The following is an 11,876-nucleotide window of genomic DNA, read 5'->3' on the forward strand; positions in this document are numbered from 1 at the left end:
CAAGTGTGATTAAGTAGGCTTGAATTCTGTATATTATTGCTGTTTTACTTTTCCATTAATTTATTTCTTTTGTATTTTACAAAAGGATACTTTTTGTGACAATTTGGTCATTAAAAAAGACTTCACCAGAGGTAATTTGAGAAGTATTATGCTAGATAATTTGACCACCTGATAAGTGAGAAAGTGCAAGTCTCATTGTACAAAAATACTCATTGTCATGAAACTAGCTACAGTTGCTGTTCAGAAATATTATTCAAAATGTTTTATCTGATGTAAGGGAAACATTCTTTTTTCAAATACAATTTGTAAAATCCTTTTTTAAATACAATTTGCTAAAACTGAAAGAATTAGATTTTAAAATAAAATTAAAGCTTTCATAAAGACACCTGTTTTATGCAGTTTTATAACCCCCCAAAAAATTATTTTCTTTATGAGTGGAAAGAATCTAATCACCAAGGCATTGTCAGCAGAGTGAAGAGAAGTTAAGAGCTTTCTAACAGATGGGAGATAACAATTCCTGTGAATCTTATCAATGGCAGGCTATGAAAGAGAGAATTTGCAGGTAAGGTGATGTGCAAATGATTGTGCAATGGAATTGGTTTAAACTCATGAATGAATGAAAACATTTCCCCTGCCTAAAGAGGTTTAATTTGACAAGGGAGATAGACATTTAATAATAATACAAATAAGGATCTGATTTTATTTGAAGAAAAATCACATAGGCATATGAAATCATACAATTGTATAAGCGTTGTATATTCAGCTAGTCAAGGAAGGCTTCCCTGAGACACTAAGTGGTTTTGAGACAAAAGTTAAAGATAGTTAGAAAAAGGGGTGTGAATACAAAGACTGATACAGGCCAAAGGATAGTATTATTTGTGAAGATGCTGGCCAACAGGGCATTTCTGTGAAGAAAGGCAAAGTGTTCTAGAAGTTAAGAAAAAGGAAGTATCAGAAGATAAGACGGGGAAGATTGGCCTAGATCACTCAGGTCTTGGAAGGCTATAGGCAGTCACTATTTTAAACTTTATCCAAAGAACAAAGGGACAATATTGAATGCGTACAGTCATGATCATCCAGCTCTCAGCCTCCTGAGTATCTGTGAATACCCGAGACACTTACCAACAAGCAAATTTTGAGATAAGGAGTCACTCTGGAGATAGCCTGGCCTTGAATTTCCTTGGCTCAAGTCTACATTGAACTGAGTGCTTGGATTGAATGCTTGATCAAGGAGTAAGTATTTTACTAATCAATATTAATGTATTTGATTTAATATAGATTTACATAGTATGAAGTCAAGTGAAGTAAGTGATAATTAGGTTATTCCGAATAGTAAGACCTTCAAAAGAAAACCTTAATGAGTTTATACAAAATATAGTTTTAAAAATCATAAAAGTAATGAGAAGACAAGATAGCAAGAAATTAAGAGGCCAAAATCTAATTGACAATGGAAGCCCAGAAGATAAATTAGAGAACAGAAGCTATTTTCCTCTCGAGAGAGATTTGCCTATTCTGGTGAATTTGAGCTTTTAAACAGGTGAAAATCCAGGATTTTCTAATGAAATCTGAACTAAAAATAATCTGTGTCCTGAAAGTGAAAGCACCTGAGAAAGAAGCCCATTTAGTGCTCCTTGAAGAACCAAAACTTTTTGCTTGGTAAGAAGGTTGCATTGACATCAAATATAGTGAAAGCGGGGGTTACACTGTGGGGGAGGGACATACAAAGCAACAAAGAAATAATCTTATAAATGCGTTAGAAACACATGCATGAAAGAAACAAAAACATTAAAATACATGTGGAGGAGATGGGGACAAACAAGTCGTTTAAGGATTCAGGTGGACCCGTTGCAACAATGAATACAAAATGTCATGTCAAAACCAGCTTTACAATGTCGGTGTGTGTGGGGGGGTATGATTGGGTGGGGGGGAGGGGGGAGGCTGGGAAGGGAGGTGAAGGGTAAACAAAGGTGGAGGCTGCAATGCTTGGTAAGAAATGTATGCATTATCCTGCCCATGTAATTGTAGCCCCTCTGTACAGTATGTTCACAAATAAAATAATTTTTTTTTTAAAAAAAAGAAGGTTGCATTGGTCAAGGGTGGTCCTACAAAGTTATAACTATGTTAGCCCTCCCATGGATTTATAGCCTTAATTTATATAACCTAAGAGAATCCAAACCCAAAAACTTATGGCTGTGAATATAGTATAAAGTGATGCTGAACTGCTAGTATCCTTATGTAGGTGGCAAAAACAACAATGAATTCTTTCTTGACCTCAAGTCCTTATAAGTTATATTGCAAGGGCAACATACACCACTTATTCAAAAGTAAAGTCAAACACAAGAAACATGACAATATGAGTTACAACCACCGAGACAGCAGGCAGTATAAACAGACTCACATTAAATTTACTAGACAGATTATAAAACAAATATGCTAGTTTATAGTTTAAAAAAATCCCACAAGGAACAAGATACTATCAAAATAACCTAGTTATTTTTCAAATATACCACATTTATGCAGACATGCTTCACATACCATAATACTTACACTTTAGAAATTTATAAATTAATTCTATTCCAAATGGTGTGCTACCATCAGTGCATCAGAAACTTTGATCATCTAATATGTACCTATTAGTAGCAAATTCCTATTTTCTTCTATTTCTTTTGATATTGTTGCTTTTGTATTACAATATGTTAAAGATCCATCCTTGTTATAGTGTGTATTTGTATTTCATTCCTTTTATGACTAAACACTATAATATGATCTTTTATTCATTACCAATCAACTAATGGACAGTGGTTTATTTAAAAAAATATGACTGTTAGAAAAAAGCTGCTGTGTACATTCTTGTGCACATTTTCATTTTGACATATATTTTAATTCCTTGGGACACATATCTGGGGGATGAATCACTGGGACCTATAATAATTCTCTGATCAATTGCTTCTGCATTCCTTATTTATTTATTTATTTACTTGTTTGTTGGTCATGGGGCTTGAACTCTGGGCCTGGGCACTGTCCCTCAGCTCTTCAGCTCAAGGCTAGTGTTCTACCACTTGAGCCACAGCACCACTTCCAGTTTTCTAGTTGTTTATTAGAGATAAGAGTCTCAGGGACTTTCTTGCCCTGGCTGGCTTTGAACCATGATCCTCAGATATCATCCTCCTGAGTAGCTAGAATTACAGGTGTGGGCCACCGGGGCTGGGCTTTCTTCTACATTCTTTTTCCCAGCGTAGATTAGTTGTACAAGGGTTTTTCACATACATGTCAATATATGAATGTAATGTACCTTGATTAGATTTACCCCCTCCATTATGTCCTTCCTCCCTTTCCCCACTTGCAAAATTATACCATAAAATTTTAAAAAATGTTCCTCTACATTCTTTTTCTCCTTCTACTTAAAATTCTTTATCAAAGTTCATCGTTCCATTTCCCACATAAATATAAAATATTTTGACCATATTCACCCTCCAGCCCCCTCCCACCAGTAACCACTTCCCCAGTTAAGAAATGTTTCCCTGGGTTCCGGGAAGATGGCGGAGGAGAAGCTGAAGACTAAACAAGCTCTCGCATAGAAAGCAGTTTTAGAGTTCCAGTGAACAGTCCTAAGCCAGAGAATCACACCAAGTGTGCCATCACAGGACAGAGAGTTAAGCCAGAGAGGGAAAATCCAGGCAAGGAAACAGATCTGAGCTCTTGCCAGCAGCTGCCGCTGCGGTGGCAGCGGTGGCGGCGGCCACAGACGCCATACCTGAAACAGAGAGAGTCCAGGACGAAAGAGCTAGACACGGCGGGAGAACGGATTCTACTCAACACCAGCAAGAACCGACAAGGAGCAGACATCTTCATCCTGCAGTTCGCAGACCAGAGATGACCCAGGAACCAAGACTCGGCGTGAGTAGAAGCCTGACGTCCTCACTCCTTCTCAGGGAGCAGAGGAGGGAAGGCCACCCCTCCCCCCCCCCCAGTACAGGAGATCTCCATCTTGGATACTGACAAAACTTGGGGGAGCTGCTAGCTCCAACTCAGGCCTTGGAATAAAAGGAGTCATTTAGCAGGTCACAAGAACTTAACCTGCCAGACCCAGCTCCACCCAGGGAAATGTCACCCAGTTCGGGCGCCAGCCCTAGTAGTGGCTTTCTTCACTGGGTAATCAGAGCCAGAGGCTGCCCCTCCCTTTAGCAGCCTCCACATCAGTAAACAGAAACCCTGAGAGTGGCTCCAGACTGTGCTCTGTGAATTTCTCACAAACTAGCCCCCGGGAAATGCTACTGTTTGATGAAAGGCCTCAACTCTACGCAGAACCTAGCCTCATCACAGCATCTCCAAACTTGAGGAAAAAGCCATCTCCCTCTTTTGTGATACTCAAAGCAGACCCCCCTCCCATTGAACTAACTTGGGAGGAGGATCGCAAAATCCTGGGTAAAGCAGAGCATTTCTCTGCCTGTCCAAACAAACTGACTTAACAAACCAACCAAGCCACAGGACCACAAGCAGACCAGAGACTCCAACCAGAGGCTGGTTACAGACACAAGGGAGATACAGGATTTTTCCCAACCTTCCCAAAGAAATCAAAGAACTTTTCTTCTTCTTCTTCTTCTTTTTTATACCTTTTACAAAAAAAATTTTTCTTTTCTAAAACTTTTTTTAATTTTAAATTTTTACCTTTTTTGAAAAAAAATAGTTTTCTAGTAACTTTTTTTCCCCTTATAATCTTTATTTCAGGGATACATGCGTGTGTGCGTTTTTCTTTCTTTCTTTTTTTTCTTTAAAAATTTTTTCTCTTTTTGTTTTTTGCTTAGCTCGACTGAACTTCAGCTCTTTTTTTTCTTTCTTCCCTATCCTTCTCACCTTTTCCTCTCTTTTGTTCTTCTTTATGGGACTTAATTGTTATTCTGCACATCCTCAGATAAACCCGTAGTTGACTATTAGACCCTATCCCCCATTGTGTACACACTTAATCCACAAATTTATTACTCAATTCAAAACCTCTGAGACTTAAAATCCTTAACAACAGTACTACCTCTTTATACCTATATAATATTTTAAGTATTTTTATTTTTAAGTTTTTCACATCTCCTTTATATCCCTCCCCTTCTCTCATTATAGTCACGTTCTTTGAATAGTTTGTTCTCGAATCTGCATATTATTAATTTTTAATTTTCTATTTTTTCTGGTCTCTTTTTTTCTCCTTTCTCTTTCTTCTTGTTTTTTCTATCTCTACTTTCATCTTATCCAACCTATTTCCTGCTTTGAGACTAGGATTTAGTTAATTTAACTCTCCCTGTACCATCCCACATCACTCTATTCCTAGTTTTTACCCACATTTCTCCTTAACCCTAATAATTTCTGGTTTACCAAATTCTTCTTTGCGGTTCATAGCCCATTAATATATAGTTGTTTGATGTTGAATAGAGGTATCTGTTGAACTAGATTGTATCTGCAGACTATTGACTGTACAAATTCAGACTTTGGTTGATGATTGCCTTAAGTTAGTGTTCTAGCACAAAACTGGTGTTATTTTCATCCCAAATGGGCAGAGTAAGCCGGAAAACCACAAGAAAAATGGCAAGTGAAGGTATCTCTACTCCTACTCATGATAATCACGGGACAGAAGAGATAATGAATAATCCAGAGGAGAGTTCCCAAATAGCTCTACAAACACTGCTGGCAAACATGATAAATGAAAATATTGAAAACATACAAAGAACTCTGTATGAGCGTGATAGGGAGAGAAGAGGCAAACAAAAGGTCAATGCAGGAAAAGATTGAAAACCTACAAAAGACTCTGTATGAGCTTGATAGGGCGAGAGAGGAGGCAAAAAATAGGTCAATGCAGAAAAAGATTGAAAACCTACAAAGGACTCTGTATGAGCTTGAGAGAGGGAGAGAGAGGAGGCAATCCAAAGGTTTATACAGGAATGTCATGAGCGTGAGGAAGCTACTCAAAAACTGATACAGGAATTGCATGAGCAGCTTGAGAATACTCAAAGAGAAAGGCGGGAATGACATGAACAGTCCGAGAACACTCAAAGAGAACTACAGGAATAGCATGAACGGGAGGAAGCTAAGCAAAGAGTAATACAGGAATTGAGAGAGCAGGATGAGAATACACAAAGATCACTAAAGACATTCATGGGATCCATTAACAAAGAGCTGAAGGAAGTCAGGGAGACCACAAAGGGAATGATGAATGAAAACCAACAGAAGGAATGGGAGTCCAAGCAAACTATAACCAATGAATTAAGTGATTTGAGAATAAACACTGAACACCAAATTAAGGAAGTAAAGAAGTTCATACAAGATCTAAAACAAAGCTTCAACAAAGAATTTGAAGCCATCAAAGCTGACCAATTAGAAGGAAAAGAAATAAAAAACAAAGTAGAAAGTCTTGGCAGCAGGTTAGACCATGCAGAAGATCGAATCTCAGGGATTGAAGACAGCCTAGATATTATAGAGAAAGAACATACAACCATCCAAGACAAGTCCAAGAAATATGATAGATCTATCCAACACTTGGGAGACACCATCAGAAGGCCTAATCTAAGGATAATGGGTGTAGAAGAGCACCTAGAAACAGAAGTTAATGGTCTAGGACATTTGTTTAACAGGATCCTAGCAGAGAACTTCCCAAACATGTAAAAAGATAGGCCTATTCAGATACAAGAAGCTTTTAGAAATCCAAATAGACCAGACCAGAATAGGACATCCCACAGTCACATTATAATCCACGGAGGATCAACTCAGGCCAAGGAAAAGATCCTTAAAGCTGTGAAGGAGAAAAGATTAATCATCTATAAAGGGAAACCAATTAGAATCGCCTCAGATTTCTCAGCAGAGACAATCAAAGCAAGAAGAGCCTGGAACGATGTATGCCAAGCCCTAAAAACAAACAACTATCAACCAAGAATACTGTACCCAACTAAACTCTCCTTCATAACTGAAGGCCAAATCCTAATATCAGATAAAATAGACTTCAAATTAAAATTCGTGAGAAGAAATAAAGAAGGTCGCTACATACTAATTAAGGGATCTCTCCTTCAGGAGGATATTACAATTCTAAATATCTATTCGCCAAACAATGGAGCACCCAAGAAACACTACTTTCCCTCAAATCCCACATAGATCCAAAGACATTAATTGTTGGGGATTTTAACACACCACTTTCCCCACTAGGTAGATCAACTCGGCAAAAACTCAACAGAGAAACCGCAGATCTAAACAGCTGCATAGATCAACTAGATTTAAAAGACATCTACAGAATATTTCACCCAGCAGCATCAGAATACACGGTTTTCTCAGCAGCACATGGAACATTTTCTAAAATAGACCACATTTTAGGCCACAAAGCCAACTTGTTCAAATTCAGAAACATTGAAACTATACCTTGCATTCTCTCTGACCACAAGGGAATAAAATTAGAACTCAACACCAAAAGCCACCAAAGAAAGTCCGGTAACACATGGAGGCTGAACAACACACTCCTGAATCACGAGTTGGTCATGGAAGAGATTAGAAAGGAAATTCAAATGTTCATGCTATTCAACAAAAATGAGCACACAAATTACCAACTCCTCTGGGAAACAGCAAAGGCAGAACTCAGCGGCAAGTTTATAGCTCTGAGTTCCTACATCAACAAATTGGAGAGATCTGAAAGCAACCATTTAATGACACATCTAAACATCCTTGAAAAAGAGCAGCAAGATAAACCCCAATCCAGTAGATGGAAAGTAATAATTAAAATTAAATCAGAATTAAATGAATTAGAATCCAAAAAAACTATAGAAAGAATCAACAAAACAAAGAATTGGTTCTTGGAAAAAATTAACAAAATTGACAGACCATTAGCAATTCTTATCAGAAAAAGAAGAGAACACACCCAAATAAATAAACTCAGAGATGAGAATGGAAACATCACCACAGAAACAACCAAGATTCAGAACAATATAAGGGTATACTTCTTAAAACTTTATGCTAATAAGTCCGAGAACTTGGCAGAAATGAACCTTTTCCTAGCAAATATTGACATGCCAAAACTAAACCAAGATGAGTTAAACTATCTTAACAGGCCCATATCAAGCATTGAAATAGAAACAGCAATAAGAGACCTCCCAGCTAAGAAAAGTCCAGGACCAGATGGTTTTACAGAGGAATTCTACAAGGCCTTCAAAGCAGAGTTCACACAAATACTCCTCCAACTCTTCAATGAAATTGAAAGAGAAAGTTCACTACCGAACACATTCTATGAAGCCATCATAACCCTCATCCCAAAACCAGGCAGGGACTCATCAAAGAAGGAGAATTATAGACCCATTTCTTTGATGAACATTGATGCAAAACTTCTCAACAAAATTTGGCCAATCGACTTCAACAATTCATCCAAAAAATCATACACCACAATCAAACAGGATTCATTTCAGGGATGCAAAGCTGGTTCAATATACGCAAATCAATTAATATTATTCATCACATCAACAGGAGCAAGAATAAGAACCACATGGTTATCTAAATAGATGCCGAAAAAGCATTCGACAAAATCCAACACCCCTTTATGATGAAGGTTTTGGAAAAATTAGGAATCCATGGAACATTCCTCAATACAATAAAGGCTGTATATGACAAACCTACAGCCAGCATTATACTTAATGGGGAAAAACTAAAGCCATTTCCTCTTAACTCATGAACAAGACAAGGATGTCCACTCTCTCCACTTCTATTCAATCTAGTATTAGAATGCCTAGCTACAGCAATAACACAAGATGCAAACATAAAGGGGATCCCAATAGGGAAAGAAGAAATAAAATACATGATCTTGTATTTAAAGAATCCCATAGACTCCACTCCCAAATTATTCATGCTGATTCAAAACTTTGGCAAAGTAGCAGGGTATAAAATTAACCCCCCAAAATCAATGGCTTTTCTGTATGCCAAGAATGAGAAAAGTGTGGCTGAAATTAGGAAAATAATTCCATTTGTAATAGCCCCTTAAAATATAAAATACCTAGGAATTAACTTAACCAAAGAAGTCAAGGACCTCTATGATGAAAACTTTAAAACTTGAAAAAGGAAATCCAAACAGAACTTAGAAAATGTCAAAACCACCCATGCTCCTGGATTGGAAAGATCAACAAAACCACCCATGTTCCTGGATTGGAAAGATCAACACTGTGAAAATGGCAATACTTCCCAACGCTATCCACAAATGCAATGCGATACCTATCAAAATTCCAACCTCATTCTTCAAGGAAATAGAAGAGGCAATCCAAGACTCGGAATAGCAAAACCGCTCCTCAACGGAAGTAACACTGCTGGTGGAATATCAATACCAAATTTCAAACTCTACTATAAAGGCATAGTAATCAAAACAGCTTGGTACTGGCACAAGAACAGACATCAGGACCAATGGAATAGAATTAAAAACAAAGAAATGAACCTACAGACCTATAGCCAAATAATCTTCGATAAGGGAGCTAACAAAATAGAATGGAAGAAAGACAGCCTCTTCAGTAAATGATGCTGGCAAAATTGGTTAACTACTTGGAGAAAACTAAAGCTAGATCCTTATATAACACCCTGCACCAGAATCAACTGCAAATGGATCAAACACCTTGAACTCAAAGCAGACACTCTAAAAACATTACAGGATGGAATAGGAGAAACCCTAGGTCTCCTTGGCTCAGGCCGAAATTTTCTGAATAGAGCCCCAGAAACACAACAAATCAAAGGAAGGTTAGACAAATAGGATTGCATGAAGTTGCAGAGCTTCTGCATGGCAAAGGTCATAGCTAGCAAGATCAATAGAAAGCCCACGGATTGGGAGAATGTCTTCACTAGCCATACAATGGACAAGGGTCTCATATCTAAAATATACTTGGAACTCAAAAAATTAAATCCCCCAACAACAAATTCTCAAAGAAACAACTGCCCAATAAATAAGTGGGCTACAGACTTGAAGAGAAACTTCTCTGAAGAAGAAAGAAGGAAGGCCAATAGACACATGAAGAAATGCTCAACCATCCTAGCCATAAAAGAAATGCAAATCCAAACAACATTGATACCACCTCACCCCAGTTAGAATGGCTATAATCAAGAACTCTAACAACAACAGATGCTGGAGGGGATGTGGACAGAAGGGAACCTTACTTCATTGTTGGTGGGAGTGTAAACTTGTTCAACCACTTTGGAAACAGTATGGAGGTTCCTGAAAAGACTTCACACAGAGCTCCCCAATGACCCAGCAATCCCACTTTTGGGCATTTACCCAAATGTTTACAAACAAGACCACACTAAAGCTACCAGCACAACTATGTTTATTGCAGCATTATTTACCATAGCTAAGATATGGAACCAACCCAGATGCCCCACAGTAGATGAATGGATCAAGAAAATGTGGTATATATACACAATGGAATTCTATGCCTCCATCAGAAAGAATGACATTGCCCCATTTGTTAGGAAATGGAAAGGCTTTGAAAAAATTATATTAAGTGAAGTAAGCCAAGTCCAAAGAATCATATGTCCCATGGTTTCCCTTATTTGCAGTGTCTAGTAAATGTATGAGTCAAGCAGAAAAGCTCAGATAACATGATGTTAGGAAAATGAACCCTTAGATATGCATTTAAATGTTTTTTCTTTCATGCATTTGTTTCTCACTCATTTATAAGATTATTTCTTTATTGCTTTGTATGTCCCTCCCCTACAGTATAACTCCCGCTTTCACTATATTTGATGTTGGAATAATTTGTGGAGGAGATGGGGAAAACAAGTCGTTTAAGGATACAGGTGGACCCGTTTCAACTATGAGAAGTACAAGTTGTCATGTCAAAAACGAACTTTACAACTTTGGTGGGGGGCGGAATTGGGTGGGGGGGCGGGGGATGCTGGGAAGGGATGTGAAGTGTAAACAAAGGAGGAGGCTGCAATGCTAGATAAGAAATATACTCATTATCTTGCCCATGTAATTGTAACCCCTCTGTACAGTATGGTCACAAAAAATTAAAATTAAAATTAAAAAAAAGAAAGCAAAAAAAAAGAAATGCTTTCCTTTTCTGTCATTTATTTTTTAAAGTGTATGTTAATTGTTCAAAAAGGATTTTACTGTTGTATATCACACATATATTCATATGCTACTTTAATCAAATTGACTCCTTTTCTTATATTTTCCCTTCAGTGAATTTTGTTAAACTGTCTTCATTCACAGATGCAACATAGTTCTCATTTGTTCACCCTCTCTTGCTTTCCTGTTTCCTCCTTTTTTGTCAGTTCCAGGGTTTTGAACTCAGGGTCTCATGCTTGGTAAGCAGGTACTCTAAGGCTAAACCACGCTTCCACTACAAAATAATTTTTGCCCTTTCCTACATATTTTCTTCATTCATTAATCAATAGGTGATGTAAAAAACATAGGAGTACAAATAATTCTTTAAATTATTTTGAACAAATACTTAGAAAAGGCATATGTATATGTATCCTTGATTGAATATTCATTTTCTAGTATTTAAAAAATGTCTTCTTGTTGTGTTCTTACCTACATGGATACTGATAACAAATCTGCATTTAACCTTACTGGAGATTGCTTGTACCTGATGAATCATTTCCCTAACTACGTTTATGATTTTATATTTGTTCTTGACACTTGATAAAAATTCTGAAGGTATTTCCGGACATGGATATTTTAGAACTTATGCATTTGGAATTTTTGAGCTTCTTAGGGGTATACATAAAAGGTTTTGATCAAATTTGGGGTGATTTTGGTCATAAATTAAAAAAGGTTTTTCTCCTTCCATTTAGAATACTTTATATTCTTTATAAAAGCTCATTTAAAGGTAAGCTCTTACAGACATGGTTTATATTCATTTTTATTTATGCACATGAAT

The sequence above is a fragment of the Dipodomys merriami genome, unplaced genomic scaffold (genome assembly GCF_024711535.1).
Source record: "Dipodomys merriami isolate MVZ:Mamm:240054 unplaced genomic scaffold, mDipMer1.0.p SCAF_3, whole genome shotgun sequence".
NCBI lineage: Eukaryota > Metazoa > Chordata > Mammalia > Rodentia > Heteromyidae > Dipodomys > Dipodomys merriami.